This window comes from Pseudophryne corroboree, chromosome 6 (assembly GCF_028390025.1).
Source record: "Pseudophryne corroboree isolate aPseCor3 chromosome 6, aPseCor3.hap2, whole genome shotgun sequence".
Lineage (NCBI taxonomy): Eukaryota > Metazoa > Chordata > Amphibia > Anura > Myobatrachidae > Pseudophryne > Pseudophryne corroboree.
Genome location: NC_086449.1, coordinates 539,790,874 through 539,808,363, shown reverse-complemented (window position 1 = coordinate 539,808,363; position 17,490 = coordinate 539,790,874). Strand labels below are relative to the sequence as shown.

At 42.6% G+C, this 17,490-nt stretch overlaps 1 protein-coding gene across 7 annotated transcripts in view; it reads right to left on the bottom strand.

Moving 5' to 3' along the window:
• The window catches only part of POC1B (POC1 centriolar protein B), a 462,304-nt gene that overhangs the window by 305,008 nt on the left and 139,806 nt on the right, over positions 1-17,490 (bottom strand). The window lies entirely within an intron of this gene.

Genomic DNA, 17,490 nt, shown 5'->3' with positions numbered 1-17,490 from the left:
CGGCCCCCCAAAGAAATGCCACCCCACACCATTACTGACCCACTGCCAAACCGGTCATGCTGGAGGATGTTGCAGGCAGCAGAACGTTCTCCTTGGCGTCTGTCACATGTGCTCACTGAGAACCTGAAGAGCACAGGGCGCCAGTGGCGAATTTGGTGTCCTCTAGCAAATGCCAAACGTCCTGCACGGTGTTGGGCTGTAAGCACAACCCCCACCTGTGGACGCCGGGCCCTCATACCACCCTCATGGAGTCTGTTTCTGATCGTTTGAGTAGACACATGCACATTTGTGACTTGCTGGAGGTCATTTTGCAGGGCTTTGGTAGTGCTCCTCCTGTTCCTCCTTGCACAAAGGCGGAGGTAGCGGTCCTGCTGCTGGGTTGTTGCCCTCCTACGGCCTCCTCCACGTCTCCTGATGTACTGGCCTGTCTCCTGGTAGCGCTTCCATGCTCTGGACACTACGCTGACAGACACAGCAAACCTTCATGCCACAGCTCGCATTGATGTGCCATCCTGGATGAGCTGCACTACCTGAGCCACTTGTGTGGGTTGTAGACTCCGTCTCATGCTACCACTAGAGTAAAAGCCCCGCCAGCTTTCAAAAGTGACCAAAACATCAGCCAGAAAGCATAGGAGCTGAGAAGTGGTCTGTGGTCACCACCTGCAGAACAACTCCTTTATTGGGGGTGTCTTGCTAATTGCCTATAATTTCCACCTGTTGTCTATTCCATTTGCACAACAGCATGTGAAATTGATTGTCAATCAGTGTTGCTTCCTAAGTGGACAGTTTGATTTCACAGAAGTGTGATTGACTTGGAGTTACATTGTGTTGTTTAAGTGTTGCCTATATTTTTTTGAGCAGTGTAGTTTGAATGACCGCCTTAGAAAAACCGTTGGCCCTCAAGATGGAAGCTTCAAGAGCCACGCCATCAAAGCCAACCGGGCTAAATCCTGATATACACAGGGGCCATGAACAAGGAGATCTGGGCGCTGTGGAAGTAGAAGGGGATGCTCTATCGAGAGACCCTGAAGGTCTGAGAACCAATGCCGTCTGGGCCACGCGGGAGTGGTGAGAAGTAGGATTCCTCCTTCTTGCTTGAACTTCCTTATTACTCTGGGCAGGAGTGACACCAGAGGAAACACGTATGGCAGCTGAAAGTTCCATGGAATTGCTAGTGCGTCCACGAACGCTGCTGGAGGATCCCTTGTCCTTGCTCCGAAGACCGGAACCTTGTAATTGTGTTGAGACGCCATCAGGTCCACATCTGGAAGGCCCCACCTGTCCACGAGGAGTTGAAACACTTCTGGATGGTGGCTCCACTCTCCGGCGTGTACATCCTGACAACTGAGAAAGTCCGCTTCCCAGTTTAGGACCCTTGGAATTAATACTGCCGATATGGCTGGCAGATGGCGTTACGCCCACTGAAGAATCCTTGATACTTCCCTTATTGCCATGCGACTTTGAGTGCTGCATTGATGATTGATGTACGCCACCGTGGTGGTGTTGTCCGACTGTACTTGAACATGTCTGTTCTGTATTAAATGCTGGTCCAAGTTCAATGAGTTTAACACCGCCCGCAATTCCAGAATGTTTATTGGGAGGAGAGACTCCTCCCTGGTCCACCGACCCTGAAGAGAGTGTTGCTCCAACACCACGCCCCAACCTCTCAGACTGGCATCAGTCGTCAGAAGAACCCAGTTGGAGATCCAGAAGGGACGACCCCTGCTTAATCGTTGGTCCTGAAGCCACCAGCTCAGTGACAGACGGACCTCCGGAGACAAGGAGATCATTTGAGACCTGATCCAGTGAGGCAGGACGCCCCACTTGGCAAGAATCAGCTTCTGTAGAGGGCGGGAATGGAATTGAGCATACTCCACCATGTCGAAAGCCGACACCATGAGACCTAGCACTTGCATTGCCGAATGTATCGACGGACAAGATAGGAAGCATCGAATACTGTCCTGAAGCTTTAGGACTTTGTCCTGAGACAAGAACAACCGCTGGTTGCGAGTGTCCAACAACGCCCCCAGGTGCACCGTGCTCTGAGCAGGGACCAGGGAAGATTTCTTCCAGTTGATGAGCCACCCGTGGGCTTGCAGAAACTGAACAAGTCGTCCAGGTACGGTAGGATTCTGATCCCTTAACGGCGGAGCACAGCCGACATTAGCGCCATGACCTTGGTGATAACTCGCGGAGCCGTGGTCAAACCAAAAAGGTAACGCCCGAAATTGGTAATGGAGGTTGACAACCGCAAACCTCAGGTATTGCTGATGAGACATTGCAATGGGAATATGCAGGTAAGCATCCTGTATGTCCAGGGAGACCATATAATCCCCAGGTTCCAATGCCAAAACAACAGAGCGAAGAGCTTCCATACGTAACTTGGAGACCTTCACAAATTTGTTCAAGGACTTGAGGTTGAGAATGGCCCAGGATGACCCATTTGGTTTCGGGACTAGGAACAGCGGTGAATAGTACCCCTTGCCTCTCTGAGCCAGAGGCACCTGTAATACCACTCCTGTGTCCAGGAGGGACTGTACCACCGAATGAAGAGTTTTTGCCTTCACCTGATCCGAAGGGACGTCTGTCAGGCAAAATCGATGAGGGGGATGATTTTTGAAGGATACGGCGTAACCTCGAGTGACGACTTCCCATACCCAGGCATCGGAAGTGGTCTTCAACCATTCCTGGGTATACTCTAGAAGTCAGCCCCCCACCTCAGAGGGAGGCCCGTCCCGTCATGCGGCAGGCTTATCAGTCTTGAAAGCAGGCTGACGGGCAGCCCAGGCTCGTTTGGGTTTGGGCGTATTGGGTTTGGAAGTGCAAGCCTGTTTTGGGTACGCCTGACTGTTTTCTTTCCCTGAAGGACGAAAGGAGCGAAAGGAAGTACTCTTAGCCTTCGGTAACGAAGGAGCAGTACTAGGTAGACAAGCTGTTTTAGCAGAAGCTAAGTCAGCCATAATCTTGTTGAGGTCTTCTCCGAAATAGATGTCTCCCTTAAAAGGGAGTACCTCCAGGGTTTTCTTAGAGTCCAGATCCACAGACCAGGACCGCAACCATAGAATCCGGCAAGCCAGTATGGACGTAGAAGCCTTGGCCGCCAGGATACCGGCATCAGAAGCCGCCTCTTTAATGTAATGAGAAGCTGAGACAATATACGATAAGCATTGTCTAGCATGATCAGAAGCATTGGAAGACATCTCAGTTTCCAACTTCTGAGCCCACGCTTCAATAGCCTCTGCAGCCCATGTGAAAGAAATAACAATTGAAGCGCTGCACTGCCAGAATCTTTATATTAAAATTGGATTTATTTATCCCACCACATCCTATAATAAAAAATATATATACATACAATGAAAACAAAAAAGGACAAAAAAATATGTATACACACGGCCGGTGTCAATGATTAAAAAATATTACAATATAAACACCAACAGTGAATTATTAGTCATATCGTTGGGGGATTAAAGCTTCTATACAAGAAGTAATTAATTTAATCTGGGTAAAAAGATCACCCCAAATTCAACAATTGAAAAAATCCAATCTTAATGACCAATAATCACTGCCATCATTTCAAGTCTACAATACTTCATTGAGTTTTTAAGCATAATAGAGATCAGCAATTTAGACATACATAATTCTCCGACTGCTATTATAAATAACAATTGATTCCTTAGCTCAAGTTCAATTTGTTTCAGAGCGGTATGTTGATAAAAAATATACTTTTGCCACTGTTCTAATTAGTGGCTGTGATCCTTAGTTAATTCCAGCAGTCTCCTCCAATATGACTAATTGAAACACAGTCCATTCACTAAAATCCAGTCAGCTCTCACTGGTGGATTAATCAACACTAATATGATCGGCTCTCGCTCAGATGATTAATGGTCATAAATTGACCTTATTTCGTAAGTCCCGCAGAGTTTAATCATTTATTAATGAGGGTCCAAGATTACTGTGTTTGTAGACAGCATTTTCAGCAATCTATATCCATGATGTTATGGTAAGTCTCAAACATGTCATCACCTTTATAATGGGATGCGGGGCACAACAATTCAAGGACCTTGTTATCTTGCTAATGCAGCTAGAGCACTCCCAATGGAACTGGCTGTTCTCACCGTAAGATGTTCCCTCCTTGGAGCCTCAATGAATACGTGCCGCAAGTTGGTCCACCGTGTCCCCTCAGATTGTGGCCGTCAGAACCGGATCCGTGTATCCCTTCTCAACGCGTTTCTCCGCCTGTATTATCGGCGGCTTCCTCAGGAGAGTATTGAGAATGTTACACCTCATGATTTCAGCCTTTTTAAATCACACCATCTGCGCGCGTTACCCGGCGCCGCTACGCCTAGCCCACGTGATCATTGCGTTCCATTTAACAACACTTCCAGATGTAGTCATGGTAACTCGGCGCATAATGATGGTCTATGCGTTCCATTTCCTCGAGTCACTGGGACGTCATTAGATAATGTCCACAAATCTCTGAGTAATCATTACCCTAGAGATATAGACGCCCAGTAATCATGGATATATTTTCTCCCATCTGATTATCCAATCGGAACCACTCCGTTGTTACAAATAATTTATCATAAGGAAGATTCTCTTGCAAACAAGGCTTAATGAAAGGTCTTATATTTATACATTCCTTCGTATAGTCCCTTATTTAAAATAACTGTCGGACATGATGAAACATAATAAAAATAGAAATATATATTCCACATTTAACTCTTATACCTAACCAATTCATTAGTAATAATTCACACTCTAAATTAAATATACTCAATTTTTATTATTTTATTTTATTTTATATCCCTTATATTATTATCCACGATGTCGTCACCGCAATTTAATATTGTATCCAATAATTACTCACATTCTACCCTCTATGCAGAATATAAGCACAAGATTAGAGACCATTCAATAACCTGGTTATTCCGTATTTATTCCTTTAATTTAATCACATTCACTGTCAATTTATTATAATTAGATGACTTCATACCCCTATTATTTGTTGAATAATGCAATAAATAATTCATTATACCAAACGACCACCCAACCCCAATCCAGAGAAATGACCAATATACTAATGGATGTTGTTTAACTCCACTGTATCGTTTAGACCTTGTGGTGTTAAGGTTCCTAAACAAAAAATCCAAAAGGCCTCTCTTTTACACAGGAGACCAAACCTATCTCCTCCTCTGTTTGTTTTCTTTATTTGTTCAATCCCAAACATCTGAATATTGTGTATCCCCCCCATTTCACATTCATTAATATGGATGTATAAACTGTGTTTTCTTATTTTATTGATAATGCTTCTCTTATGCTCCATTAACCTGATGTGTAGTGTTCTGGTCGTCCGACCAATATATTGCTTTCCACAACCACAGATTAGAATATAAATCACAAATGATGATTGACAATTAATGAAATCTTTTATAACGAAATTTTCTTTTGTGATAGATGAAGAGAACCCAACAACTTTCTTACTGCTGAAACTACAGGTCTGACATCTCAGATTCCCGCATCTATGAAACCCCGTTGGTTTCTCCGGTAGCCAATTGGATATTTGTTTGGTCACCATTTCACTTTTCAGATGACTTGGGGCCAACTTAAGTTTCAAATTATTAGATTTTCGAAAAATTACACCATCTTGACAACTTTCTTTTAGTAATTCATCCATTCTTAATATGGAATGATTCCTCTTAATTATATTCCTAATCTCATGGGCATGAGAATTATATTTAGTAATGAATTTCGCTGATTGATCCCTATCTTTTCCTTTTACAGACCCCTCCTTTTTGATATTAGGCATTTTTAGCAAATCACTCCTTTCTATACTACTTACTTCCTTATAGGCTTTATCTATTACACTAGGTGGATACCCTTGTTCCAGGAATGACTCTCTGAGTTTATTAGCTTGCAACTTATACATTTCCCTAGTAGAACTATTCCTTTTGAGTCTGATGAATTGACCTTTAGGGATATTATCCCGCCATTTCTGTAGATGGCCACTGTGATAATTCAAATACCTGTTTTGATCCACTTCCTTCGTGTATGTGTATGTATTAAGCGTATCCTTCCCTGCCTCGAGGGTGATATCTAAATAAGGTAGACTTTCCAAACTATAAGTGTACGTGAATTTTAAACCAAACTGATTAGTGTTAAGACCATTAAGAAAAGTGATAAGTGTAACCTCCTCACCTCCCCAAATAAAAAACATGTCATCTATGAATCGACAGTAGAGGACGAGGTCCGCCCCGAGTCCCTCCCCCCACACATGCTGGTCCTCAAAGAGGCCCATGTATAGGTTCGCGAAACTCGGAGCGAACCTCGTCCCCATCGCTGTACCTTTCAACTGTAAATAATATTTTGAATCAAACACAAAATAATTGTGATGTAATATAAATTTTACTGAATCCAGAATGAATTCACATAATTCTTCTGATACTGACTGGTCCATTGATAAATAGTATTTGATAGCCTCGATTCCTAAATCTTGGGGAATATTTGAATAAAGCGATTCTACGTCGCATGTGACTAAATAATAACCCTTCTTCCATTTTACCTGGTGAATCAAATTAAGAAATTGAGTTGTGTCCTTAATAAATGATTTTAATTTTCTAACGTGCCCTTGTAAAAATGAGTCAACATAATGAGAGAGATTATTAGTTAGTGAGTTAACACCCGAAATGATTGGGCGGCCAGGTGGAGAGGTGATGGATTTATGGATTTTTGGTAAGTGATAGTAGGTGGGTATTACAGGATAAGTAGTGAATAAAAATGAAAAAGTCTCCTTGGATATCACTCCAGAGGTGACGGCTCGAGAGAGCATCTGTTTCAATTTAATTTGAAATTGGGATGTGGGATTAAACGGAAGTTTCCGATAAATCGACTCATTATCTAGCTGTCTCCGTGCTTCCATAAGGTAATCACTTTTATTTTGCAGTACTATTCCTCCGCCTTTATCGGCTGCTTTAATTACCAGTTCATTATCAGCACTTAGGCTCTTGATGGCTAGACGTTCCCCTTTAGTCAGATTATCTTTAAAGGAGCTATTCTCGGCTTTGGTGCACATACGTCTAAAGTCTTCCAGAGTGTTTTTATAAAAACTCTCAACAAAAGCACCTCTATATTGCAGGGGATAAAAATCCGATTTCTTCCGAAAAGGGGTATGTTGCTTTATATCGTATATCAATTTTGGATTACCTATCACTTCTGTGTCAACCTCCGTATTTAATGATTCTAATATCCCTAGTGCCACATCATCTGTACTATCTAAAATAATGGGTGATTCCACAGAATTATGTGTCTTCAAAGATTTTAGTGCAAAGTATCGTTTCCTACTTAAAGTTCTAGTATACCTATTTAGGTCTACAAATAATTCGAACATATTAGGTTTACAATTAGGTGCAAAATTCAAGCCCTTCGATAAAAGGCGTAATTCATGGTCATTTAATTGTTTAGATGAAAGATTAAAGACACCCTTACATGTTATTTTATTTTGACATTTTTTTCCATGTTTCCCATGTCCTCCCCTGGATCCCCTGGTTCTCTTCCTCTTTTTAGGGAGCCCCTCGGGAGTGGGTCTCTGGGATTTTGTTGAGGATGGCCTAAAAAATCATCATTCCTGAATCTTGGTGATGGTTCATTACTCCATGTGTTACTCGCCCGTCTAGATCTAAAAGGTCGTTGTCTAACCCAATTTGGGGTTTCTACCCCCTCATAATTTGATTCCTCGTTTGTAAGGACTTCAAATCGGTTAGGGTGTCTCCAATTTCTCGGACTTGGTCTCCCGCTTTTCCAATTATTTCCCCTTTGTATCGGGGTATGTTGGAGTCTTGTATTCCTATATTGGCCCTGTGTTTCTCCCTGTATTTCTCTAGGGTCTTTCCTTCTATTCCTCCCATAGTCTTGTCTCATATCTCTATGGGGGGGATTAAATGGTCTTTTTTCTTTATTATAGGATCTTACTATCCCTTTGGCATAATCATCTCTATCTCTGTCCATCTTATCATCTTTTCTCTCAATCAAGGAGAGTTCGAAATCCCGGATCTTATTGTTTACCTTCATATCTCTTTCCCTATACCCCGCATTTGTAGAGAAAGGTTTCAATGCTTCTTGGACCTGTTCAATTTCTGATTTTAATTGGTCAACCTTGTTTTCTCTATATTTGATAAGTAGAGTCATTAAATCCCTTGAACAATGGTCTAATGCCGCATTCCACTCATTCACAAATTGTTCATCATCCTTAAAGGTGGCTGATTTGAGGATACGTAATCCTCTCGGTATTAGACCATTGTCCAGGTATTTTTGTAATGTCACCTGGTCCCACCAGTGTCTGGTCTCTAGAATACAAGCATTCTCCAGTTTATTAAATAATTGATGCATACTGGGTTGATCATCTTTAGTCATACCCTGATCTCCTGTATTCTTTCCTTTTAAATAACCATTTCGTCTTTCCAATCTTTCTAATACACATTGTAAAGTTGACATCGTGGATAATAAGTCTGCTGCCCAGTAAACAGTGAAAAAATCAATACAATAAATATAAGCAAATGCCGGGCGCTGACTATTTCAGGGATAGTCTAATCTTTCTCTTTAAGATTTGATCGATTCTAGAGTACTGCTGCTTCTTAGGGAGATCACTGAATCTCCACAAAAAAACGAAAGAAAGAAATAACAATTGAAGCGCTGCACTGCCAGAATCTTTATATTAAAATTGGATTTATTTATCCCACCACATCCTATAATAAAAAATATATATACATACAATGAAAACAAAAAAGGACAAAAAAATATGTATACACACGGCCGGTGTCAATGATTAAAAAATATTACAATAAAAACACCAACAGTGAATTATTAGTCATATCGTTGGGGGATTAAAGCTTCTATACAAGAAGTAATTAATTAATTTAATCTGGGTAAAAAGATCACCCCAAATTCAACAATTGAAAAAATCCAATCTTAATGACCAATAATCACTGCCATCATTTCAAGTCTACAATACTTCATTGAGTTTTTAAGCATAATAGATATCAGCAATTTAGACATACATAATTCTCCGACTGCTATTATAAATAACAATTGATTCCTTAGCTCAAGTTCAATTTGTTTCAGAGCGGTATGTTGATAAAAAATATACTTTTGCCACTGTTCTAATTAGTGGCTGTGATCCTTCGTTAATTCCAGCAGTCTCCTCCAATATGACTAATTGAAACACAGTCCATTCACTAAAATCCAGTCAGCTCTCACTGGTGGATTAATCAACACTAATATGATCGGCTCTCGCTCAGATGATTAATGGTCATAAATTGACCTTATTTCGTAAGTCCCGCAGAGTTTAATCATTTATTAATGAGGGTCCAAGATTACTGTGTTTGTAGACAGCATTTTCAGCAATCTATATCCATGATGTTATGGTAAGTCTCAAACATGTCATCACCTTTATAATGGGATGCGGGGCACAACAATTCAAGGACCTTGTTATCTTGCTAATGCAGCTAGAGCACTCCCAATGGAACTGGCTGTTCTCACCGTAAGATGTTCCCTCCTTGGAGCCTCAATGAATACGTGCCGCAAGTTGGTCCACCGTGTCCCCTCAGATTGTGGCCGTCAGAACCGGATCCGTGTATCCCTTCTCAACGCGTTTCTCCGCCTGTATTATCGGCGGCTTCCTCAGGAGAGTATTGAGAATGTTACACCTCATGATTTCAGCCTTTTTAAATCACACCATCTGCGCGCGTTACCCGGCGCCGCTACGCCTAGCCCACGTGATCATTGCGTTCCATTTAACAACACTTCCAGATGTAGTCATGGTAACTCGGCGCATAATGATGGTCTATGCGTTCCATTTCCTCGAGTCACTGGGACGTCATTAGATAATGTCCACAAATCTCTGAGTAATCATTACCCTAGAGATATAGACGCCCAGTAATCATGGATATATTTTCTCCCATCTGATTATCCAATCGGAACCACTCCGTTGTTACAAATAATTTATCATAAGGAAGATTCTCTCGCAAACAAGGCTTAATGAAAGGTCTTATATTTATACATTCCTTCGTATAGTCCCTTATTTAAAATAACTGTCGGACATGATGAAACATAATAAAAATAGAAATATATATTCCACATTTAACTCTTATACCTAACCAATTCATTAGTAATAATTCACACTCTAAATTAAATATACTCAATTTTTATTATTTTATTTTATTTTATTTTATATCCCTTATATTATTATCCACGATGTCACCGCAATTTAATATTGTATCCAATAATTACTCACATTCTACCCTCTATGCAGAATATAAGCACAAGATTAGAGACCATTCAATAACCTGGTTATTCCGTATTTATTCCTTTAATTTAATCACATTCACTGTCAATTTATTATAATTAGATGACTTCATACCCCTATTATTTGTTGAATAATGCAATAAATAATTCATTATACCAAACGACCACCCAACCCCAATCCAGAGAAATGACCAATATACTAATGGATGTTGTTTAACTCCACTGTATCGTTTAGACCTTGTGGTGTTAAGGTTCCTAAACAAAAAATCCAAAAGGCCTCTCTTTTACACAGGAGACCAAACCTATCTCCTCCTCTGTTTGTTTTCTTTATTTGTTCAATCCCAAACATCTGAATATTGTGTATCCCCCCCATTTCACATTCATTAATATGGATGTATAAACTGTGTTTTCTTATTTTATTGATAATGCTTCTCTTATGCTCCATTAACCTGATGTGTAGTGTTCTGGTCGTCCGACCAATATATTGCTTTCCACAACCACAGATTAGAATATAAATCACAAATGATGATTGACAATTAATGAAATCTTTTATAACGAAATTTTCTTTTGTGATAGATGAAGAGAACCCAACAACTTTCTTACTGCTGAAACTACAGGTCTGACATCTCAGATTCCCGCATCTATGAAACCCCGTTGGTTTCTCCGGTAGCCAATTGGATATTTGTTTGGTCACCATTTCACTTTTCAGATGACTTGGGGCCAACTTAAGTTTCAAATTATTAGATTTTCGAAAAATTACACCATCTTGACAACTTTCTTTTAGTAATTCATCCATTCTTAATATGGAATGATTCCTCTTAATTATATTCCTAATCTCATGGGCATGAGAATTATATTTAGTAATGAATTTCGCTGATTGATCCCTATCTTTTGCTTTTACAGACCCCTCCTTTTTGATATTAGGCATTTTTAGCAAATCACTCCTTTCTATACTACTTACTTCCTTATAGGCTTTATCTATTACACTAGGTGGATACCCTTGTTCCAGGAATGACTCTCTGAGTTTATTAGCTTGCAACTTATACATTTTCCTAGTAGAACTATTCCTTTTGAGTCTGATGAATTGACCTTTAGGGATATTATCCCGCCATTTCTGTAGATGGCCACTGTGATAATTCAAATACCTGTTTTGATCCACTTCCTTCGTGTATGTGTATGTATTAAGCGTATCCTTCCCTGCCTCGAGGGTGATATCTAAATAAGGTAGACTTTCCAAACTATAAGTGTACGTGAATTTTAAACCAAACTGATTAGTGTTAAGACCATTAAGAAATTGGGAGTGCTCTAGCTGCATTAGCAAGATAACAAGGTCCTTGAATTGTTGTGCCCCGCATCCCATTATAAAGGTGATGACATGTTTGAGACTTACCATAACATCATGGATATAGATTGCTGAAAATGCTGTCTACAAACACAGTAATCTTGGACCCTCATTAATAAATGATTAAACTCTGCGGGACTTACGAAATAAGGTCAATTTATGACCATTAATCATCTGAGCGAGAGCCGATCATATTAGTGTTGATTAATCCACCAGTGAGAGCTGACTGGATTTTAGTGAATGGACTGTGTTTCAATTAGTCATATTGGAGGAGACTGCTGGAATTAACGAAGGATCACAGCCACTAATTAGAACAGTGGCAAAAGTATATTTTTTATCAACATACCGCTCTGAAACAAATTGAACTTGAGCTAAGGAATCAATTGTTATTTATAATAGCAGTCGGAGAATTATGTATGTCTAAATTGCTGATATCTATTATGCTTAAAAACTCAATGAAGTATTGTAGACTTGAAATGATGGCAGTGATTATTGGTCATTAAGATTGGATTTTTTCAATTGTTGAATTTGGGGTGATCTTTTTACCCAGATTAAATTAATTAATTACTTCTTGTATAGAAGCTTTAATCCCCCAACGATATGACTAATAATTCACTGTTGGTGTTTTTATTGTAATATTTTTTAATCATTGACACCGGCCGTGTGTATACATATTTTTTTGTCCTTTTTTGTTTTCATTGTATGTATATATATTTTTTATTATAGGATGTGGTGGGATAAATAAATCCAATTTTAATATAAAGATTCTGGCAGTGCAGCGCTTCAATTGTTATTTCTTTCTTTCGTTTTTTTGTGGAGATTCAGTGATCTCCCTAAGAAGCAGCAGTACTCTAGAATCGATCAAATCTTAAAGAGAAAGATTAGACTATCCCTGAAATAGTCAGCGCCCGGCATTTGCTTATATTTATTGTATTGATTTTTTCACTGTTTACTGGGCAGCAGACTTATTATCCACGATGTCAACTTTACAATGTGTATTAGAAAGATTGGAAAGACGAAATGGTTATTTAAAAGGAAAGAATACAGGAGATCAGGGTATGACTAAAGATGATCAACCCAGTATGCATCAATTATTTAATAAACTGGAGAATGCTTGTATTCTAGAGACCAGACACTGGTGGGACCAGGTGACATTACAAAAATACCTGGACAATGGTCTAATACCGAGAGGATTACGTATCCTCAAATCAGCCACCTTTAAGGATGATGAACAATTTGTGAATGAGTGGAATGCGGCATTAGACCATTGTTCAAGGGATTTAATGACTCTACTTATCAAATATAGAGAAAACAAGGTTGACCATTTAAAATCAGAAATTGAACAGGTCCAAGAAGCATTGAAACCTTTCTCTACAAATGCGTAGATTCAGTGATCTCCCTAAGAAGCAGCAGTACTCTAGAATCGATCAAATCTTAAAGAGAAAGATTAGACTATCCCTGAAATAGTCAGCGCCCGGCATTTGCTTATATTTTTCTGCAGCCCATGTCGCTGCAATGGTGGGCCGATTCGCAGCACCTGGTAAGGTGTAAATCGCCTTTTTACAACCCTCCACACGCTTATCCGTCGGTTCTTTCAAAGACGTGACGGTAGTTACTGGCAGAGCTGAGGATACCACTAGCCGCGCCACCTGCGAATCCACTGGAGGGGGTGCTTCCCAATTTTTACTTAGCTCCACAGCAAGGAGATAGCGAGCCAGCATCTTCTTGTGAGGCGTGAATTTCTTTCCTGGATTTTCCCAGGACTCCTGACGTATGTCAACTAAATGATCAGTGTGAGGTAAAACTTGTTTAACCACTTTCTGACGTTTAAATCTGTCCGGTTTCTTAGGGGCAGCATCAGGCTCCGGGTCATCAGTAATCTGAAGAATGAGCCTGACAGCCTCCAACAAGTCAGGAACATCCACCTGTGAAACAGATTCCCCATCAGAAGCGTCAGGATCAGAATCTGTGGGGTCAGTATAAACGACATCCTCATCAGACGAGGTGTCTGGGACGTTGGTGGATTGTGAGGAAGTAATGGCCCGCTTAGAGGACCCCTTGGTCTTAGGCGGGCGAGGGTTAGACTTCTGAGTAATCAGTGATTGATTCAATTGCTGTAACTGAGCAGACAGTTGATGTGCCCAATGTGGGTTAACCGCGGGGACCATAAGCAGTTGTACCGGCACAGGAGGTCTCATAGGGGGCGTTAATCTAGGTACCAGTGTATTCAAAAGCGTGGAGAAAGTAGCCCAAGGCGGGTCATTTTGAACCCTCGTTGCTACTATCCCACTGGGGGGTAAGGAGCCCCCAGAACCTGAACCCTCAGCTGCTATATTTTCCTCAAATGCGTCTGCAGCATCACCACCACACAATGTGGGATCAGTCCCAGATCCATTACCCCTTGTAGCTGACATATCCGAAAGCTCAATGCAGGGTAACCCAGTACAATACCAGCAGCACAATACCTGACAAGAACCCCCTGTGCAGTGTACAAGCACAAACAGGGAATTCAAGAGGTATATGGTGACTAAAAATCACAGAGAAAAATACACAGAGTATATCTTGTGAAACAGCTATATTAAAAGATAAACCTGACGTACTTAGCCCCCTCAGGTTATAGACTATAGGGATAGCAATCTGAGTGAGATACACGAAATGGAGGTCACACAGCAGCTATGTGCACACACACATAGTCACATTACACAATGCAGAAATTATGACATGCAATAAAACTGCACTGGACTAGCAATACAAAGTAGTACAAAGTATAGCTACACACTCAATAGATATAACAATGCACAGTAAAGACTGGATGTATATCACAGGGTACTTGTACTATATAACCCTGACTAAGGGGTCTAAATTTATCAAAGCTACGATCATTCACACTGACATGCGGGGGGGGACGCCCAGCATGTCAGTGCCGGCACACCCCCACCCCCAGCAGAAGTGCAAAGACATCGCACAGCGGCGATGCCTTTGCACTTCAAGAGTAGCTCTCGACCAGCGCAGTTGTAGCTTGCTGGCCGGGAGCTACTCGTCGCTCCCTTGCCCGCAGCGGCTGCATATGACGTCACGCAGCCGCTGCGGACCGCTCCCCGTACGGTCCGGCCACGCCTGCGTTGGCCTACTGTGCCCACGAAACGGCGGCCAAATGCCACCGTTCCGCCCCCTCCCGCCCAGCGACCGCCTCTGCCTGTCAATCAGGCAGAGGCGTTCGCAGCCCAGCTACAGCCTTCGGCCGTCTGGCATGCGCCGACGCACGCGCAGTGGATACCCGTTCGCTCAGCTGCGATAAAAAGCAGCGAGCGAACGGGTCAGAATGACCCTCTAAATGTACTCTCTTAACTAACACTGTCAGCAGACATGTACAATACTTAAGTATCCTGTAAAATGCACAGCGCCGACATGCAGGCGGCTTTACAGAGGAGGATTTGCCCAAACAATCCCAGGATCAGCTCAGCTTGTCCTAATGGCACCCAAATGCTGACAGAGAGTGAGAGAGAGAGAGAGATATGCAGCTCCAGGGCGGGAACATACTCTAAATGGTACCCTGGGGCTGGGGGAGCGGCTACAGGTCAAAGCCTTATCCCCCTACTGGGTACTGTGGGCTTATAAAAACGGTTTATGAGAGGAAACCAACCTGTGCCCTTGCCCTGGTGGTCTAGTGGGGTCCCTGTACTACCACAGTGTCCACGCCAGTGCGCGAGGCCCGCCTCCCACCGGCTGTGCGGGTTCGCGATTTACAGCAGGTCGCACCGAGGGGACCCACTTACCTCCTCCCTGAGTGCGGCCACGCGATCCAGGAGAACAGCAGTAGTGTGTGTGTGACTAACTGGAAGAAACCGGAGCCTCCGCTGTAAGTACCTAGCAACCAGGGCGCGGGAGTATATAGCGCCGCTGGGGGAGGTGATGGAGCTGCAGCAGGAGATGTCTGACTGACATCTAACACAGTCAGCGTCTCTGCTGTAGCCCTTGAAGTCTTCATTTTTCATTAAAAGCTTCTTCTCAGGGCTGCTGGAGCAGCCCCCCTGTTGTATCCCTGCTTACTGCATGGCACCAACTACAAAACTGAGCTCCTGTGCACGGAGGCGGGGTTATAGAGGAGGCGGCGCTATGCATTCTGGGAACAGTCAAAGCTTTAAGCCTGTCGGTGCCTCGGATCAAGATCCTACTCTAGACTTAGGAACAGGTAAGGCTGTCGACAAATCCTAGACCGATTTTTTTCTTGTAACTCCTCTTCTTTGCTCCAGAAATAGGCACACTAGAATACAACCAATGAACTAATCTAAGAACATGTAAAATGAGTAACCAGCCCCCTGAGAGGACTTACCTCGGCTGGGCAAAAGCAGGCTTTTGGGGAGAAGGCTCTTCCATGCATCCTGGGATCAAATACATCACCGTCACTTGCGGTGTGCGTCACCCACACCGAAGTCACGAGAACCTGGCAATACAGCGGCGGTGAACACCAGGCCACTGACCGCCCGTTCACCGCCGTACCAGTGCACCATGCAACCGCACCCAGCCTCTCCCCGGGGTGCCAACCCCACCACAGAGTGCAGCTCCACCATGGCCATTCTGGGAATAAACATGAGGTAAGCCCTATAAAATAACAAACAACCTCACACTGTCTATACTAAAGGAGACAGGAAAAAATAAGATTTTACTTACCGGTAAATCTATTTCTCGTAGTCCGTAGTGGATGCTGGGAACTCCATAAGGACCATGGGGATAGACAGGCTCCGCAGGAGACATGGGCACTTTAAGAAAGAATTTAGGTTCTGGTGTGCACTGGCTCCTCCCTCTATGCCCCTCCTCCAGACCTCAGTTAGAGAAACTGTGCCCAGAAGAGCTGACAGTACAAGGAAAGGATTTTGGTAATCCAGGGCAAGATTCATACCAGCCACACCAATCACACCGTATAACAAGTGAAAACAACCAGTTAACAGTATGATAAACAACAGAGCATCAGGTCAACCCTGATGCAACCATAACATAACCCTTATTTAAGCAATAACTATATACAAGCATTGCAGAAGAATTCCGCACTTGGGACGGGCGCCCAGCATCCACTATGGACTACGAGAAATAGATTTACCGGTAAGTAAAATCTTATTTTCTCTAACGTCCTAGTGGATGCTGGGGACTCCGTAAGGACCATGGGGATTATATCAAAGCTCCCAAACGGGCGGGAGAGTGCGGATGACTCTGCAGCACCGATTGAGCAAACACAAGGTCCTCCTTAGCCAGGGTATCAAACTTGTAGAACTTTGCAAGTGTTAGAATCTGACCAAGTAGCCGCTCGGCAAAGCTGTAATGCCGAGACCCCTCGGGCAGCCGCCCAAGAAGAGCCCACCTTCCTAGTGGAATGGGCCTTAACTGATTTTGGCAGCGGCAATCCAGCCGCAGAATGAGCTTGCTGAATCGTGTTACAGATCCAGCGAGCAACAGTTTGCTTTGAAGCAGGAGCACCAAGCTTGTTGGAAGCATACAGGATAAACAAAGACTCTGTTTTCCTGACCCTAGCCGTTCTGGCTACATAAACCTTCAAAGCCCTGACCACATCAAGTAACACGGAATCCTCCAAGTCAGTAGTAGCCACAGGCACCACAATAGGTTGGTTTATATGAAAGGATGAAAACACTTTCGGCAGAAATTGTGGACGGGTCTGCAATTCTGCTCTATCCGCATGGAAAACCAGATAGGGGCTTTTATGTGACAAAGCCGCCAACTCTGACACACGCCTAGCCGAAGCCAAGGCTAATAGCATGACCACTTTCCACGTGAGATATTTCAATTCCACCGTTTTGAGTGGTTCAAACCAGTGGGATTTCAGGAAACTCAACACCACG